This window comes from Tympanuchus pallidicinctus, unplaced genomic scaffold (assembly GCF_026119805.1).
Source record: "Tympanuchus pallidicinctus isolate F22 unplaced genomic scaffold, pur_lepc_1.0 scaffold5, whole genome shotgun sequence".
Lineage (NCBI taxonomy): Eukaryota > Metazoa > Chordata > Aves > Galliformes > Phasianidae > Tympanuchus > Tympanuchus pallidicinctus.
Genome location: NW_026294769.1, coordinates 48,036,934 through 48,054,682, shown reverse-complemented (window position 1 = coordinate 48,054,682; position 17,749 = coordinate 48,036,934). Strand labels below are relative to the sequence as shown.

At 41.3% G+C, this 17,749-nt stretch overlaps 1 long non-coding RNA gene across 2 annotated transcripts in view; it reads right to left on the bottom strand.

Annotated features, from left to right (window-relative positions):
- Window positions 1-17,443, bottom strand: part of LOC128091099 (uncharacterized) — a 40,972-nt gene extending 23,529 nt beyond the window's left edge. Inside the window, exons 1-2 of one of the 2 annotated variants that reach the window (XR_008211237.1) lie at window positions 16,964-17,443; window positions 11,577-12,273 (exon numbers count right to left, since the gene is read on the bottom strand). This is a non-coding gene — a long non-coding RNA (uncharacterized LOC128091099). The remainder of the gene's footprint in view (window positions 1-11,576; window positions 12,274-16,963) is intronic. The other variant, XR_008211238.1, reaches the window with a different exon arrangement.
- Between the last annotated feature and the right edge of the window lie 306 nt (window positions 17,444-17,749).

Below are 17,749 nucleotides of genomic sequence, written 5' to 3'. Positions count from 1 at the left end.
AAAAGGCCTATTATCCTCTGAAAGAAGGAAATAATATTGGCGTGACATGACTTGTTGACTGCAATTCATCTATTTTTGTTCTTTGATGTACTTAATAGGTGTTTGGAATTTTTATTACAGCATTTATTTGAAAATTTGAGTTACTCGACTAGTCTACAGTTGTGGATCTCAACTATCTCTTTGTCTTTCCTTTCTCCTGCTTCCTTCCTACAACCATTATTTCCAAGCAGTGACAGAATAAAATCAAACAACCAGTACCCTGCTGAATTTATCACTGTTCACATGAAGTCTAGAAGATTGCACTTCACAATTTAAACGGAATATGTTAAAATAATTTGTAAAATTATTTTAAAAATAATAATCTGTTCATATTTTACACAAGGATGTATGAGATTCCCTAGTTTGAAAAATGAGAAGAAAGGACAGTGGGAATAGAAAGTGAAAAAGATGAATATATTAAAATTATGTTCACACTAATTAAGGTTGTAAAAAAGACATTATTATATAATTCACTTAATAGCATATTTTTTGTTTTCTCTCCTCATTTCTTAATGGAATAACGGAATACTCAAACACTTCTTACCTCTTCATTCTCAAATGTAGATCTCAGAGTAGTTTGAGAAAGGAAAAACTTGTTGAAACCAGCAATATGACAGAAATCTGTACCTCCAAACAGATGTGTGGTCTTTGACAATTTAAGACTTTTTTCTTTATGCTTGCTGTTTCATGTCTTTACTGCCTCTTTCCTGGAAGTTTTTGCTACTCAGTTTGCATACTTCCTTCCTATATCTTTTGAATACAAACAACATTTTTAACTATCACTGACAGCTTGCCACCATTCTCCTAAGAATTCATACTGAGAGACACTGATCTTATGTTTTGCCAAAGACTAAAATAATCCACTTTATTTTTTTCTTTGTGAAACTAAACATCTATAAGCAACTCTGGTAAATGAGGTTCAAGTACTGAAAACTGCTTTTGTTTATACCTTTTTCCTCTCCGTAAAATTCTCAGTTCTTTAATCCCTTATAAAGAGGAAGTTTGTCAGAGAAGGAGGGAAATTCTTTCCTGTTTGATGAGAACTTCAAGGAACAGAACTCAGAGTCAGCAGAACAATGACCCAACCTCACTCAGCTCGAGAATCCCTACCCCAAGAACCCTGACTTGTCAAGCCTGCACAATATGCGGAACTTGTACACGGCTACCCTACTTCTTCTAGCTACTCGTCACAGCAGTGTTTGACTTTCTCCCAAAATAACATCCCCTGGAGTTATTTATTCTACCTCTTGCTATTCTCCTGTCTCTGTTCTTTATCCATTGACAAGTTCAGAAATGAAAGGCTGACCTACAGAAACTCTGGCCTTATGTTATACCTCCAGTTTTCAAGCTGAAGTGCTGCAAAGTACTACACCTTGCAGACGTGTCTCTACAGGCAGAAACTCAGCATCTTGGAATTTTACTTGCACAAAACAATCTTCACCAATTATGTTAATGAAAATCTATTCAAAATGATTTCATGTATTAGACTACAATGATACCATGCCACAACTCTGAAAAAAATGAAATAAGTCTACTGAATGAAAATAAAAAACCCCAAACAATCCTGAGAGTAGACATGCAAAAGTGCAAATAAAAATCACACAAAATTAATGGCTTATTTATGTTTGTTCTGATGCTTTTTTATTAAGGAAAAATCCTTGGGTGGCTGTGCTTTCACTGAGAGTAGGGGACTGATCTTTTTTAATATTAGGATGGAAGTACTTAACGCTTTTATCACATGGGCTGTACCTCAACACAGCTCACCAACTCCATTTGCAAATCACTTAAGATCCACATCCACCCTGCAGAACCACTTGAGACACTATTCTGTAAAGCCTCAGTGTCTGGAGCAGCGCCTGCACAACACCATCTGCCAGCTGTTCTAAGGACACCAACAAGTGCTCTGCAGACCAGCCATTCCAAAAGCCTTCAGTGAGCAAATACTTAGAGCTTTTGCATCTACAAAAGACACTTTCTTAGTACATTTTTCAAACCCCCATATGAACTCTTTGGTGAGACCTGAAAGTTTAAAAGGACTCAAGAGAAGACTATTTCAACAACGCCTTTTAAACTCTGTCAAATTGATATGTGCGTTATCCACACGTGCACATAGATATGGATACGTGCTCATAAATGTTATCTATAATAATTTCTCAGGGTAATACAGACCTGGACATAAAACCATGAGAGCACTACGATGTCATTCACTTTTGACCTTTCCTGTTTAGAAAAGGGCAAATGACTTCTGGTTCTGCTCTGTCAGGAGGAACCATCAAGCAGAAGCGTGCGATTCTTCAAGGATACTTCACAAACACAGCTAAGCTTTGCTTCTGCATACAGCAGTTGTATAATGTCACATGGAGAAAACAGAAGTAGATGAACCAGGATTGAATTATATGTGGTTTTCTTTTTGCATCGGGTCGGCTGCAAACTGCCTGGTTTCATAACTCTCTTTCACATTGATTACCTGGAACAAAGTATAATTTCATATGAAAGTCACTTCTTCAGTCACGGAATTGTATCTCTTCCACCCAGCTGCTTATTTCCACAAAATTTGCTTCCATCAGTCAAATAACCCAGCATGTTTGGGTATGAAGGTGAAACACCAGTGTGACAATTGCAGGACACAGTGCTAGAATAGGAAAGGGAGGTTGCATTGACTGCATATCATGTGTGGAAAGACTCTCTGGACAACATATTTTCTTACAAGCCATGTACTAACTGGATCTAAATAAGCTCTCTATAGGAAAATATTGTCAACTATGAAACATTTCCAAAATTGGATTAAGTTGATAACATTTCTAAGGTTTGGAAATTTCCTTTCTAACTGATGTTAGTAATTCTATTGATCCTTTGAATTTTTTTCTCCTGATCACAAGAACTAATACCTATTTGTGGCAGAGAAGAGGATAATGGGATGTGTTTGATTTGTAATATAATCCTGTTACTAATAAGGAAGAAGCTTAAAGGGTGAGGTAAATACTGTAGATATTTTAGAGTCTAAGACTACAAAAAAATATTTTGAGTAATCTAGCAGTATTGGTTGCATATTGGTAACTGATTTAAAACTGTAGAATAACTTAAAAATATTCATTATATGAAAGGCATAACAGAATACTCTCAAATCAGAAAGTGAAATTTTTTTTTTTTTTTTTGTTAAGATACTGAAGTTCAGCTTTGTGGTATTCAGACAATACGTTTTGCCTGTGGTCTAGTTCTTGAAGATGCTTCCCAGAGCTTCCTCCAATAACTACTATAATACTGCATGACCTAGTGCTACAAGAAAGCAAGCCATTTTACAAATGTCTGAATAATGCTTGGCATATTAGGGAAGTCTCGTCCATTTGGAAGGACTTACTAGATGTCAAAGTACTACGAAAAGTCATCTAGTCCATTTAGGAAGCACACAATATTTCAGAATACAAGTTAAGAAGCTCCACGAAAAAGGAAGCCACAGTGTTTTAATCTCAAATGAACATCATCTATAGAGATAATTAATAAAAATTGTGAAAGTACAGTGCATGCTTTATAATGACCATATTAAACTGGGCATCCATTAAAGATGGCTTCTGCCAATTACCTGCTATAGTGTGCAAATTTGAAGTGCAAACGTCAGCCATTTAAATTTTCAAATACAGTTGCTTTTATCAGAGCACATTACATTTGATGTAATCCCCTGAACATGTTTTGTAGCTAACAAAAAGGTAAACATGTCCACACAGAATTTATCAACACTGCCTCCCCATGCTGCCAAGTTTCAGCTGGTATGTATTGATCAAAATCTGTTACACTAAGCAAGCATTATGTAACATCGCTCTCTCAAACACTGAGTGGCCTCCTCCTACCTAAATTAGGAGATTGAAGATAAGGTCTGGCAGGCATTCAGAGTTTTAGAGATGGGAATGAGAATACAGTCTCATTTGTGCAAATTGCTCAATTTAGGTAGCTTTCTTGGTTAAAGACCTACTCAGAATTTTCATTAAATTGAAAGACATATTTAAGTCAGCCCACGCATGATTTTAGTTATGATCAAAACTGAATTCTGCAATGGAGTTGGTGGTCAAAAGCAAAAAGCTTAATATTGAGAAAATCTTTTTTCTTCTCAGTTCAGTTTTTGTTCTATCAAAGCATCTGGAATAAGATGGGGTGTTGCGATGTACAATTATTCAATTCAAAAATAAGGATGCTCTACGACTCCCAGTATTAATCAGTACCTAGTATTCAGAGTCTGGAAATTTGTCTTACTGATCTATTTCACTGGAACATCCACCAGAAACGATGTACAAGTATCACAAATAATCCTTCTGGTTTCTAGTACGTCATATCCCATAATTACATTTTACTTTGTGAAACAGTGGAGTATTACTTCACAAAATTGTAAGCATTACTTTAGCATAAGAGGGAAATGATGTCATAGCAAAAAACAATTGTATCTGCAATGTTCTTTCTTTCGTGTCAGAGAGGGACTCTTAGTATAACTACATACATACCCACTACTGTATGGGTAGTCAGCACGTGAATTGTAGTGACAGTACTGAGTGACCATGGCAAAGCTGCAGCATTTAACTGTTTAACTGCTGTGGTGCACGCCGTTTGATTCTATTAGCATCACACTTAGCAGTTCATCAGTCTGCAAAACAAATTAACAACCTTTCAACATCGGCCCTCCTAATGATCCTACCCTTTTTGCATACATTATTCAGAAGTACGTATCTCAAAAATAAATCTCTACTCATGTTCCTACAAGGACAAAAATTTGGCTGTATTCCAGATTGCGTAGAAAAACAAAATCCTCATCAACTATTGAAAAGGAGGAAAGGATCAGATTGCATGGACAAAATACCTATTACATGAGACAGAGTATGCAAGTATTTTCATCAAATGCAACACCTTTCCTTAGGTTCTATCTCTGCAGAGTAATCAATTACCTGTCCATGATCTGTGACCATGTGCTTTTGATGCTGATTAAGAGCAGAGGTCTTTCTTTCCCATCCTAGAGCAAGCAGTTTCAAACAGTGAGGGAAGGACACCCTTTGACATTCCACGCATAGGCAGGAAGTGTAAAAAATAGATAAATATCTACAAAAGTCAGCACTAACATATTCTACAGCTGACAGATCACATTAAGCTTTAACTGAAACACTAGAAACACTTGGTGTGGAAAATGCCAGTTTTTCTCCCACTCGTGGGTAGATAGAGTGAACAAGCTGTATATGTCTTAACAAATATATGTCTTCAACACTTGTTTTCCTTTCAGAAGTCAACCAGCTTGTTTTTATTTTACTTTTCCTAAACTTTTCAATAATATTGTCATTCTAAGAACAGACATGCCTTTCATCAGTTTAACAGTTAACTGACAAAGAATGAAACAGAAGAAACACTTGGATCACCAGTTTTGCATAGCATTGAAACTAAGCATTACTGTTGCCCAGTCTAACATGCTCTAGCCCACTTCCTGCCCTCCAAATAACCTTGAACAGGAATCAAAGCCTCTTTATTTTTTTTAAGACTTTTTTTTATTACTAGAGAATGCTTTGCAAGATATACTGATGATAGAACCTAGAGCCATCAGTCTTAATGAAACATGCTTTATTCGGTATTCTAGTATGTGTAATATGCACAATCTCCTCTAACTCTCCAGTGCTTATCACAGAGATTTCCTTGAATAATAAAAGTTGCCTTGATTCCAAGTTCTTATTTCCAGGAGTCTTTCCAAATTTTAAGAAATTGGCAATTTAGCACAAATGCTACTGGAAGAACCAGTAGCCAGTTTTCCCTTAGTGATCAAGGGATTCTATTAATTTGATTTTCTTTGAGCCAAAGTATCTTCCATTACTGGCTGCACCTTTACCTTTTCAGACTGCCTAGCTATAGCCTTCCAGAAAACACTGTGTGATCCTTAAAAGAGTGCAAAAGAAGCACCTTCTAATGCTACACATGCCAGCAAACCCTTCTCAGCCTGCCTCTTCTTCAGGTACATCTCAAACTTGACTTACCATTTTGTTTACCTGTTATATAAGTACTGCCAGCAACAGATGGCACTCACCTCACATAGCATGACCAAAGCTTCTCCAGAGCTATACACACAGAACTATCTGGTTGAGAGACAACAGTTACTGCCATCTTACTGCTCCTTTCCTCCTCCTCTGATTAGCAGACAAATATGGATTTACCAATTTACCAAGCAAAAATCTGTGCAGGAACTGGCTGGGGATGACATCCATGATGCCAAGCCAACACTTCACATTTATATCATTTTATTCTTAAACAGCTGCTTTATGTGTTTGTTTTTTTTTTTTTCCAAATGCAGCAATCCCATTGAACAACAGGAGGACTAAGTGCTAAGCAGTGACTCCATCTGATCTTTCAGACACAGTCCCAGCTGTTACACCTGGGGCTGACCAGCCCACGTCATGAACTGACCCCACCTCTCTCCCACCCAGCCAGCAGCCCATCTCCAGCCTGGCTCTCATCTGTGTCTCATTCTTCCTCTGCAAAAGTATTTTAATCACGAGGCTACTTATGGAGAGCTGGATAGAGCAAAGGAAAAGTCCATTCAAAGATGATCTCCAGCCTCTTCTTAATTGATGCTGTACAGGGATAGTAAGACCTGCTTCACTTTTTTTGCTATTTGTTGGTTTTTTTGGCTTTGGGGTTTGGTTTTTTTTTTTGTTTTTGTTTTGTTTTGTGTTTTTTTTTTTGTTTTGTTTTTTGGTTTTTTTTGGTTGTTTGTTGGTTTGGGTTTTTTTGGTTGGTTGGTTTCCTGGAAATATAAATCAGACCTATTTATTATTTTCAGTGTTGTAGCTCTGTGCCCAGAGATCCTGAAAACTGGGATGGGAAGGCTGTCACACCCCAGTTTCCTGTGAACACCAGCCACCTGTGAGACTGCTTTATTCTCAGCACTCTCAGGCTGGCATATCAGGACATGCATCCCTAGTGCACGCCCTGGGTGCAGGGCTGAGGAGGGATGGAAGGAATCCCTGATTAACTAATAGGTTTGTTTTCCAATTGCTCCAGTCCTCTTCTGTCTTTGCATATTCCATGGTTTTTTGTAAGGCATTCATCCAAGCCTTGCTCTAGCAACTCCAACCTTGAAAGCTTGAAGCTTTTTGAAGTGGCTCTAGAAAAGGCAGAACAGATTTCCTCAGCACCTGGAGAATCTGGGAGATAGGTATCCCACTGAAGGCATCTCATTCACTTCTTTATTTGATGTCCCAAGGAAAACACTTTGATCACTTTCTGAAGCTTGTGTTGGAAATATCTCCTGGGCAGTGATCAGAAGAAGATTGTTTCCCCTCAATTTCTGGACTGCCTGAGTATTAGACTTCCATCTTGGTTTTAGATGAGCTTGAAAGTTCACTGGAGGATGTAGAGTTCATTGGCAATGGATGAATTCTTTGCAGATCAATGGCTAGTAAGACAACTTATGACAGAGTTAGAGAGGCAGGTTTCCAGCAATGTAAGCTTGATTCCAGCATCTGCTTTCAAATCATTTCAGGACCTTTCTCAGGTGGCTTTTAGATGATTATAGGAAGCTTGTTACATGAGCAATGTGTACTCCAACCAGCATAAATACAAAAGACAGAAAGGAAGAGACTAATAATCTTTCAACAAATGATGTGAAGCTGAAAATCTGTCAGCTGAAAAGCACTTTCTATGTAGTAGACTGCTAGTACACTCACATGCCAAAGTCCACGAAGAACCTAATCCAAGAGAGATTAGTCCTTGAGAGACAGAGTCCAGCTGGTCATGATGACAGCAGCACCCATACACCATTATATCTTCATGTTGTTCTTTATGTAGTTCACTTTCAAGAGAAAAAAACACTCCTGATATTTCAGACCAAACTTCATACACAGTGTTAGCTGTGCAGTCATACAGGTACTGTTCTATCAGCTAAAATGCTGCTCTGTGCAACGCACTTGGCTTTTAAACTATTTTCTAACTTGGTCATGTAGCACAGGGCTTGTTTCTGCTGTTTTACTCAGCTGTGAGGAAGCAGTGGGAGAGGCGTACTGCATACAAGGTGTTTCAAGTTGTAGACTGCTGTGGATCAGTGGAGTTTTTCATACCACACTGAGATGCTGAGCGCTACTTTTATGGGTACATTCTCTGTTTACCATTTCCAAGTGCTAAGAGACAAGGCAGCTGGTTTATTCAGCTTGAATCAGTAAAGAGTTCTCTTTTGCCAGAGGTAGAACACATGGTACTTTCTTTGTATCATGTCTTCTGACTCACTTCCCCACAGCCTCTTTTCTTGAAAACACAAACCCAGGAAGGTCCCATATCTTCTGATTGCCAAACTAATAATAATGGTGAGATCTGATTATAGCCTACAGGCTCTTCCTAGAGAGGAGGAGAGGTTTACATGCCAGGGAAATGGAAGAGACTGAAGTTCAAGCTTCTGCTCCACTCCAAATCCATGAAAGCAGATGCTTGAGGTTTTAATTTGCCAACAAATACCCATAAAGAACTGGGGAAAAGTTTTTGCCCAGGTTCGCATGCTATGTTATGAGCAACACTATGTAATGTTTACATTCAGACAAGACCCTTTTAAGTAGACCAGGGGACAAGGAATCCTGAGTTGCAGCAGAATAATTACAAGAAGGTTGCAATATAGATTTGAGACTGGTGTTTTGTCCAGGAGTACCTCAAGTATGGGAGCTCTAGAAGTAAAAGCAATGCCTTAATGGCTCTTATCAGAAATATGAAAACACTGGGAAACTGGGATCGCTTTTAGGGTGCTCCTCAGAAGCAACTGAAGATGTTGCATATGATGTCATGATATCTACAGGACTCTGCCTCCATGGAATAAGATGCATTAGCACTACAGCCTTCTAAAGCCACTCTTGATTTAGGAGCACAGGTTGCTAGCAAGGGAAAAAAACTCCCAGAGGCCCACATTCACCTCACTGCAACACTCACTTATCCCTTTTCAGTGTCACAGTCACGTGGTCTTACCTAGACACATTTTTGCTGGCTTGCCCACTGTCATGCCCTAATCTTAGCCATACACAGGAAAAGGCACCAAATTGCATCATCTGCTTCAGACAAGATAAGAGACAACACTGGGTGTGACACACATTGAAAATGCCACAACTTCTCATGACCCATATAAAAATGCATCAAACAAAACCAGCAGCAAAATGGAACTTTTTTTTTTCTTCTGAGAAATGGATGTGAATTAATAGCAAGATACTTTTCCTCCCAAAACTGTACAGCCCAAGAATCAAAGAAATAAACCAAAGATTAGAGATAAGAAGTGCAGAGTATACATACTTCTTCAATATTTCCAGAAAAGATGAGTCTAAAAACTGCTGATTCAGGAGACCTGTTTCATAGGACTCCACCTTCAAAGTGACGCAAATGTTCAAAGAAAAGTGGCGCATTCTAGAATGTTTTCAAAATCACAATGTCTTATTAAAAGCGGAGTAATTGTGATGTGAGGAAAAGAGAGAGAGTGTGGGAGATTATGTTTAGCTTTGGTCATTCACCATCATTTCAATAAATGTAACTGTTGAATATTTTGAGAAAAATTTCTGAATGTCATATAAAAGAATTAAAAAGATACTATTGATCAATATTTTCTTCCTTTTAGTTTTAGAGTTTAGATCAGAATTTGGTCCATTTTTGTAGGTTAGAATGTAAAGCTCTTTATGTACTTTCATTTCAGGTCAACTGATATCTTTGAACCTGTGGTGTTGCCGCCTTTGCTGAAGAAAAGAAGATAAATCAGACTCTGAAGGTCTCAAACACCAGGGAACAAGCACCCACTTACCAATTTGCTGTTTCAGAGTGAGCCCTTTAAAATGCTACAAATGAAGCAAACCCTGAAGTATCTGTACACTGTTCTTACTACGAAATACATTTGGTACATCTTCAGATGATATTTAGATACACATTCTCTCATAAAAAAGATATTCAAGTCTCAGCATGACTCACTGGCTTTGACTTCCCAAGTGGTGTTTGTTGGATATATTCCATTAGCACACCATATTTTGACTGTAATTTTGTGTCCTCCTTTACACTCCTCTCCCATTCTATGCACATATCTACTTACCGTTCACTTCAAATGATGAAGAAAGGCACATTTGTAAACAGGATCTTGAAAAAAGATACGTGTTTGCAAGTATTTTAGGGTAATTGCAAACATATACAAAAAAGTCAGAAATACCCTAAGCTTCAAAAAGCAGATGTTTCATTTTCATTTAAGTTTCAAACCTCCAAAGAAAACTTTTGCTTAGGAGTAAGCACGTAAGTTAGGCGTGCTGAAATGGGAGCTAAACAGGCACTTGTCTGTAGGGTTAGGCCCTCAAAGTCCACAATTACAATAAGTAATCTCTCTTTTTAAAACTGTATTTTTATCAACTGATTTTTTATATCAATGTGCTGAACAGACTTCTTCTTCAAGATCATTTGCTATCATGCAACAACTGAAACTGCTTGGTAGAAAAGAAAGCATTTTGTAAGAATTTTTTAAAGTGCATGGATTTCAGCAGGTTTAAGTAATGATGTTTGAATTTATGTTCACCTTCGGGGAAGCTGGTAAGAAGTTAGAAGTTAGCTTTTTGTTATGTGTTAAAGACACCAAATATTCTTTCATAAGATTAGCATTATTCTGAGAAGGGATTGTAGATAATAATGCTAATAATAATAATAGTAGTAGTAATAAACCTTTCCACTGGAAAAAGAATTTACCAGAATGCTTGTAATGGGACACATACATGCATTCATTAATTTACATCAAAAGCAAGAAAATAATCATGAGTGTCTTGCAATATATTCCCAACAGTTCATGTCTGAAATTATTTCCTAGGGAAGGGACTTGCTCTAGAAAATTGAAGATATATAATTTGACCCCCTTGCAGTGGCTCCACTAAAATTGCTGTCCTGTCCCAGGGTGAAGCTCTCGACTTCGAAAGAAATAATAAAAAATAATGTAGAAAAAAAAAAAAAAAAAGAGGAAAGAAAAAGAAAAAAAAAAAAGAGAGGACAGGTTATTCTGGCTACTACTCACTGAAACACATTTTCTAAAGAAGGAAAGGGAAGGGAAGGGAAGGGAAGGGAAGGGAAGGGAAGGGAAGGGAAGGGAAGGGAAGGGAAGGGAAGGGAAGGGAAGGGAAGGGAAGGGAAGGGAAGGGAAGGGAAGGGAAGGGAAGGGAAGGGAAGGGAAGGGAAGGGAAGGGAAATAAATGTCCTTTCGTATGCATATATGTAACACTGTAAAAAAAGAGAACTCACTAGAAGAAATGTGAGTTTTCAAAAACAGCAAAATATAATTGATTATAATTTTAGGAAAACATTCCTAAAACCATGTACCCCAAACCACATGAACTCCCATGACTGTAAAATGCAATGAAATTTTTGTAATTACAGTATGGGTGTATGTCTGTAAAGACAGTGCTAGTATCAAAAAGAAACATAAAGGAAAAAAAAAAAGTTAAAAAAAATAAATAAAAAGACGAAACATACTACAAAGCTGTATTTTTTAAGTAGGAAAAGCAAGAGAAAAAGCATTAAAACAGAACCCTTACCCCAGTTTCTTCTTTCTTTTATGGCTTGTTGAAGCAGAAGCAGGCTTTCCATCACTTATCTTGGCTGTGGTATTTTTTTCTCCCATTCACAGCACTCTTCTGTAAGGCACCAAACAGCCATCAAGCAGCTCAGATACTTCCACACAATTATCAGGACAGCTACACCAAAGTCCTTCATAGCAGTAACGTGGAGAGTAAGCTGCTTCTCACCAACAGGCAAAGCCAGTGCAGATTGCTGTCATACCCAAGTGTAGACGTGCAGAAGCCCCAGTGGCTGGGAGTAGATCTGTATCTTGCCCTGGAGAACAGGTCTGTATCTTGCCATGGGGAGTAGGTCTGCATCCTGACTAGGGATCAGGTCCACATCCTTTCCCAGGGAGCAGGCCCACATCCTGCCCAGTACCAGCCACCACTGCTGAGTGTGTTGCACAACTGTATGAACAGGGAATGGGAGCACTAACAGAAAGTCTGGATGGTCCATTTGAAGTTCTGTAGTGTATTTCTGAGGCATTTGGATAATGCCCTCAATAGCATGCATTAGATTTCAGCAAGCCGTGAATTGGTCAGGAGTTGAACTTGATCACCTCCTGTAGGGATTCTGCTCTAGCAGGATGGTGAACTAGCTGATCACCAGAGGTCCCTTCCGACGCCTATGATTCTGTGATTCTCTGGTCTTTGTAGCATCCTTCCAACCGAACTATCATAAAAAACGTAAAAGCAGGATGTTAGGTCATCGGTTCCTTCTTCCTACTGTATCTCTTCCTACCTGCCTTCAAATAACATCTGCGGTAACTCAAGAGCAAAGGGAAGAGCATTAGCAGAGAGGCCAAGAGAGCCCAAAACCCAGCACCGACTTGAAGCCATTGACTCTAGCCCTGGCAGGCAAACGGGCCTGGGATTTCAGGGCATCTCTTGCATGTGGGGTGAGGATACCAACAGCCTGGCTTGCAGTGTGCAGGGGCACCAGTAACCCCTTCGCCTGCCTGGTGCCCAGATGGGTTCAGCTGTAGTTCTGCAGCTGGGTGGCAGTACCCAGGCAGGCAGCAGCTAGCACTCTCTTCCCACTGGCACTGCCCTTCACATACAGTCTCTTGAGCCTTTGCAGTGATGTGCTCAGGAAACTTCCCCATCCCACTGGGGTGTTATCAACACCCCCTCAGTTATCACCTTGTCCTTGGTGCTGTAAGTTTCTCTAGTCATCCACTTGTCCCACACAATTAAAAAAAAAAATAAATTACTGCTTTCTATTGAAGAAATAAGGTTTTTCACAGTTTAACAAAAAATTCCCGTAACTTTCCCAATCCCTATCTTAAGTTTTCCAGGAATATTTTCTTTTCTTTTCTAGCTTCCATTGATAAAATTACTTTAAATTCTCATCCCCTAAAAAAATGAACTAACAAAAAAAAAAACAACCAAAGAGGCAGACACCTTGCAGCTAAACAAATGTATGATACAACTCTGCATTAAAGCAGCATGTCAGCCATTTCAGTTGTTCTTCCAGCACAGGCTCCTATGACAGTGATCTGTGCAGAAAAAGCAACAACTCTAATTCAACGAAATGCGTGTTCTGGTGCAACAAAGTTAGATTGCTTCTTCTTGCTTAAGTATAACAGAAGATAAGAGCTTCCCAAACCTGAAAACCAGGGAAAGCTTTGTGTGTACAACAAACTTAACCCCAAATGGCAGTTTGGCTGGGATCCTTTTGTGGTTTGGTGTTGTTTGGAGAGTGTGAGTAGGACGGAACATGTCTCTGCTTGTCCTCATCCTCCTCAATTAGATGAGGACAATTGAGGTACCAGGAAGATTCATTCTTAAAATAAACTTTCACAAAAGTGACCGTGCTTTCCTGAATTGCACCATGCGTGACAACTACAGCATTTACCTTTTGTTCTAAAATAAAATCTCTTTTTTCTTTTTTTTAATTTTTCAATTAACTTTATTATTTATTTATTTATTACTTATTACTTTCTTTATTTTACTTTCTTTATTTTTACTTTATTTATTATTTATTACTTTCAGTAATAAAATAATTCACTAATGGTTATGAGGGTCTGCAAGCAACCTGATGTGAAATCTGAAGTCATGAGCAAAAGATCTCAAACCGACAAACAACAGCTGCAGCAAGACAGCAAGATTCCCAGAAATATGCCTATTTATTTTTCTGACAATTGTATCTTAACAAGAAATCATGTGCTTTGCAATCATGGACCTACCCAGGAATATTGGCATATTGGCATTCTGGTGGATATTAATGTGTGAAATAGCTGTTCTTCCAAGAAGCAGATTTTAACAAGTCAGGAGGCAATTAGATCATTAAATTAAATGCTTAGAGAAACTGCTGCACAGTTCTGCTTAGTACACAGAGTGTGTTCATTCTTGGACAGATAAAATCACCAATGCCTTTCAGGTCTCAGCTGTGCAATTTCAAGTGTTTTCTTTTACGGTTTTAAAAGTTATTCCTGAATACTAAGTAAAAGGAAAACCTGCATACATCTGTGCTAATGCCTTGCATAAAGCTGCTTCTTTCCAGAAGCCACTTGCTTGTAATCTAACTCAGTCAAATTATTTATGGAGCAAAGGCAGCAAATCTGTATCAAGACAGCTCCATGAACGGCTCTGTTAAAAAGAGGTGGGACATTTAACACCTGAGAAATCCAACAGGAGGCTTTCATTGCCACTGCCCTTCCCAAGCCTCAGCCACAGCCACAGCTCCGTTCTGCCGCACAGGGGCTGCTCGCTACAGCCTGGCACCGTGCAGGATGGGCAGGCTGGTGTCAGTCATATAGACTGGGTTTCAGGGCAAGGAAACTTTTATAGCAGACCTTCAAGAATCTTTGTGTGAGTTCTTGATTAAAACTGGCTATTAAGACAATATTAATATAGTCAATATCAAATGCTTTGCTTAAATTGCAACTGGGAGGTATCTGTTCATTCTTAAAAAGAAAAAGCAACTGTGGGTCATATTCTTCTGAAGGTTTGCATTCGGTCTTTTTAAAGATAATCTTTTTTGAGAAAAATCTTTATCACAAATGGAAACAAAAGGTATGGAACGATTCAAAATATTTTTTTAAAAAGGCATAAAAGTTACAGTCCAACATAAAATATTTAAGCACTCCCCGCAGATGAATACATCATATAACATCTATATCATAAGTGTGTGCTCCAATCCAGGTTTAGGTCACAGAACAAGGATTCATTTGGAACTAAAGATGTGATTAGGACCAAAGAACAGATCACATTGCTCAAAATTTGTCATTTTTACTAAAGGAAAAGTTCCACATCTGTTCAGCGCGCAGACTCTCAATCTCCTTACACAACAGCAAGGATTCTGTCCCTACCACAGAACAGAACCGATTCTACACTCCCTCATCAACTCTCAGAGCCTTGATCTTAGTGATCCCAATAAGATGCAGTGCTGCCACGCTGATTTGTTCCATGAATCACAACCAGGTTTTTTGAAAATTGACATGGGAACGATGATCAGACTGCCTGGCATTTCAGACAGCTGGAAAACCAATGTAACCAAACCAACTCAGGGTTCAACCTAAGCTAAGGATGTCTTTCCATGTGTTTTCCAACCTGACGATTTACTGTGCATCTGCACAGAAGACTTCATTTTGTGAGCACACATGTATTGCCATAAGAAAACAGGACTACGTGCTTGGAAGGAAAGCTGATCTTGTGTTCTTGTGTGATTCGGGCTTTATACTCCACAGCGAGTTTTAAATGTGCACAGAGAGATATCTTCATACAGCATTTGGTAGAAGAGGGAAGACAATAAATAATATAATAAAGAAAAGGTACAGCTGAAGAAACATTTAAGAATTCAATCAGGTACTTATTAGGGTGACAAAATCCTCTTTCAAATTCAAAATCCGAGCCACCTGCTAAATACAGCCTAGCATATATGAAGGGAACAAGCAATGACAGGATCTGGCAGTCTGTCTGGAGCTCTGTTGGTATTGATCACTGCACACAAACAGTGCCTTAGTGATGAGCCACTGTTACTAAAGTCAAATTGCTCAAAGCTGAACAGGAGGAAAAACATCCTCATTCTTGGTTCTTGTTATAATACAAGAATTAAAATGCTTTCCAAAGAAATCCCAGTGAGAAATGTACACCCAAACCAAAGCAGAGACAAGTCCCCTGCAGGTAAAGTGCCAAGTACCGCCGAGGCACGGGTGCCTGAATAAAGTGGCACAGTTCCAGAGAGACTCGGTGGAAACCATTCTGAGCAGTGCACAACTTAGCCAAGTCCTCCTTGTTGTTCCTTATGGTCACACCCTGGCAGCTCCTGCCTTATTCAGGTAAGCAGTCATGTGAGAAGGCTCTGGGAGTTGGAAAATGTATGCGGGGTGGGAGGAAGTGGGGAGAGGACTCGACAAAGACATTTCACGTCCTATTTTATTCCAAGCCTTTCCACTTGCAGTGAAGCATCAATTTTTGCATTCTGAATTTACCGAGCACAAACCCAAGCTACAGCCGCGCCTGTTAGAACACGAACTGCTTCTACGCTACGCTTTCCTCTGCCATTCAGAGCTTCCACTTAACCCTTCCGGATTTCTCACACGTCGTGTGGAACAACAGTTCGGGCAGTTCGGGTGAAGCCATCGCTTCGTTCTCCTCCGACAGCGGCCGCCCTGCCTGCCCGGACCTGGGCCGGAGCGCCGGGGCAGCCCCGCCTCTTCGCCGCACCCGTGGACAGCGCTCTGCAGCCCCACCACGCATCAGCCACTCCGCGACATCGCTATTTGCCTTTTTTTTTCTTTTTTTTTTTTCACCCCCTCCAGGATTTCCTCCCCGCGAATGAGCGGCTCTTTCCACACGCACTGCCAAGGTCCATCCTTCCTTCCCTGGCCGCGCACCCGGCGCTGGGCGTGTAACCGGGGCCCTATGTAACCCCCGCTCCAGTGAGCCTCGACGGGCCGCTGTCCGCCCGCTCCGTCCTTCCGCGGCACTCCGTTCTGTTCCTGGCCCCGTGGCGGAGCGGGGATGCCTCCTCCCCTGGCGGCCCGCCAGCCTCCCGCCTCGCCGCGCTGAGGCCGCGGAGCCCGGCGGCGCTGCGGGGAACCCGGCGGCGGCCGCGGAGCAGAAAGCGAAAGTACCTGGCGGCCGGCGGAAGCCCCATGGGCACGGCGGAGCGGGGCCGCGCCGCAGCCGGCTCTGACAGCGCCGCGCCCAACCCCTGCAGGCGGGCGTCGGGGGCCCGCTGAGCCCGTCCGGCCGCCGCTCCGCTCGCCCCAGCTCCGCGGGCTCCGCGCACCATGGGCGAGACGGAGCCGCCACCATGACCGCCGGGCCGCCGCCGCTCCCTGCCACCTCCCCCCGCGGACAATGTCCCATGGTAAGGAGCGCGCCGCACAGCACCGCAACGCAACGCACCGCACCGCACAGCACCGCACCGCACCGCACCACCTGCGCCCAGCCGGGCTCCGCCGCTCCGCTTCACGCTGCCGTTCCCGTCGTTTCTCTTCCTGCGATGCCGCCCGGTGCCCTTTTATCCCCGCGGTGGCGAGCGGGGGAATTCCCACTTTTACTTTTTCTTTCTTTTCTATTTTTCCCTTAACCCGAAAATAAAAGCTCCCGCTTTCCCACAGCGGCCGCTACCGGGAAGCGGCGGGGCGGGCGGCGGGAGGGCAGAGCCGCGCGGAGCGGAGCGGGCACCTGCGATCCGCCCCGCCCGAGCAGCCACCGAGCAATGCAGCCGGGGTCGCGCCGCGGAGCGGGGCAGAGGGGCAGAGCGGAGCCGAGGGGCCCCGCGGGAGGGAGCCGCGGACGTGCCTGGTAGGACGCTGCCCTGCTGCGTGCATTGAGGGGATTTTGGGAGAAAAGAAAAAGAGAGGGGCTTTTTGACATTTCGAAATGCTGGAATGCTGGCTTTTCCTGGCTTGCCTCGGAGAATTTCGTGGGGTTTTCCGACTAAGGAGCTTTTGGGAAGTTTACTGAAAGGATGGTTATTCCCAGCAATACAAGCTTCCCCTCTTCTGAAATACTGTAATTGTAGGGCTACTGCCATTTCTGCTGCTTGGCAAGTCACCTAACAGTCCAAAGCCCCTGGGATATTTTAAGACACTTGTGTAGCAGCTTCCAGAGGATTTGTGTAGGAATGGCTGAACTGTTTGCATTGGGGTCCTGCTGTCCAGGGACCTTGCAGCTGTGCAGCATCCATTTCA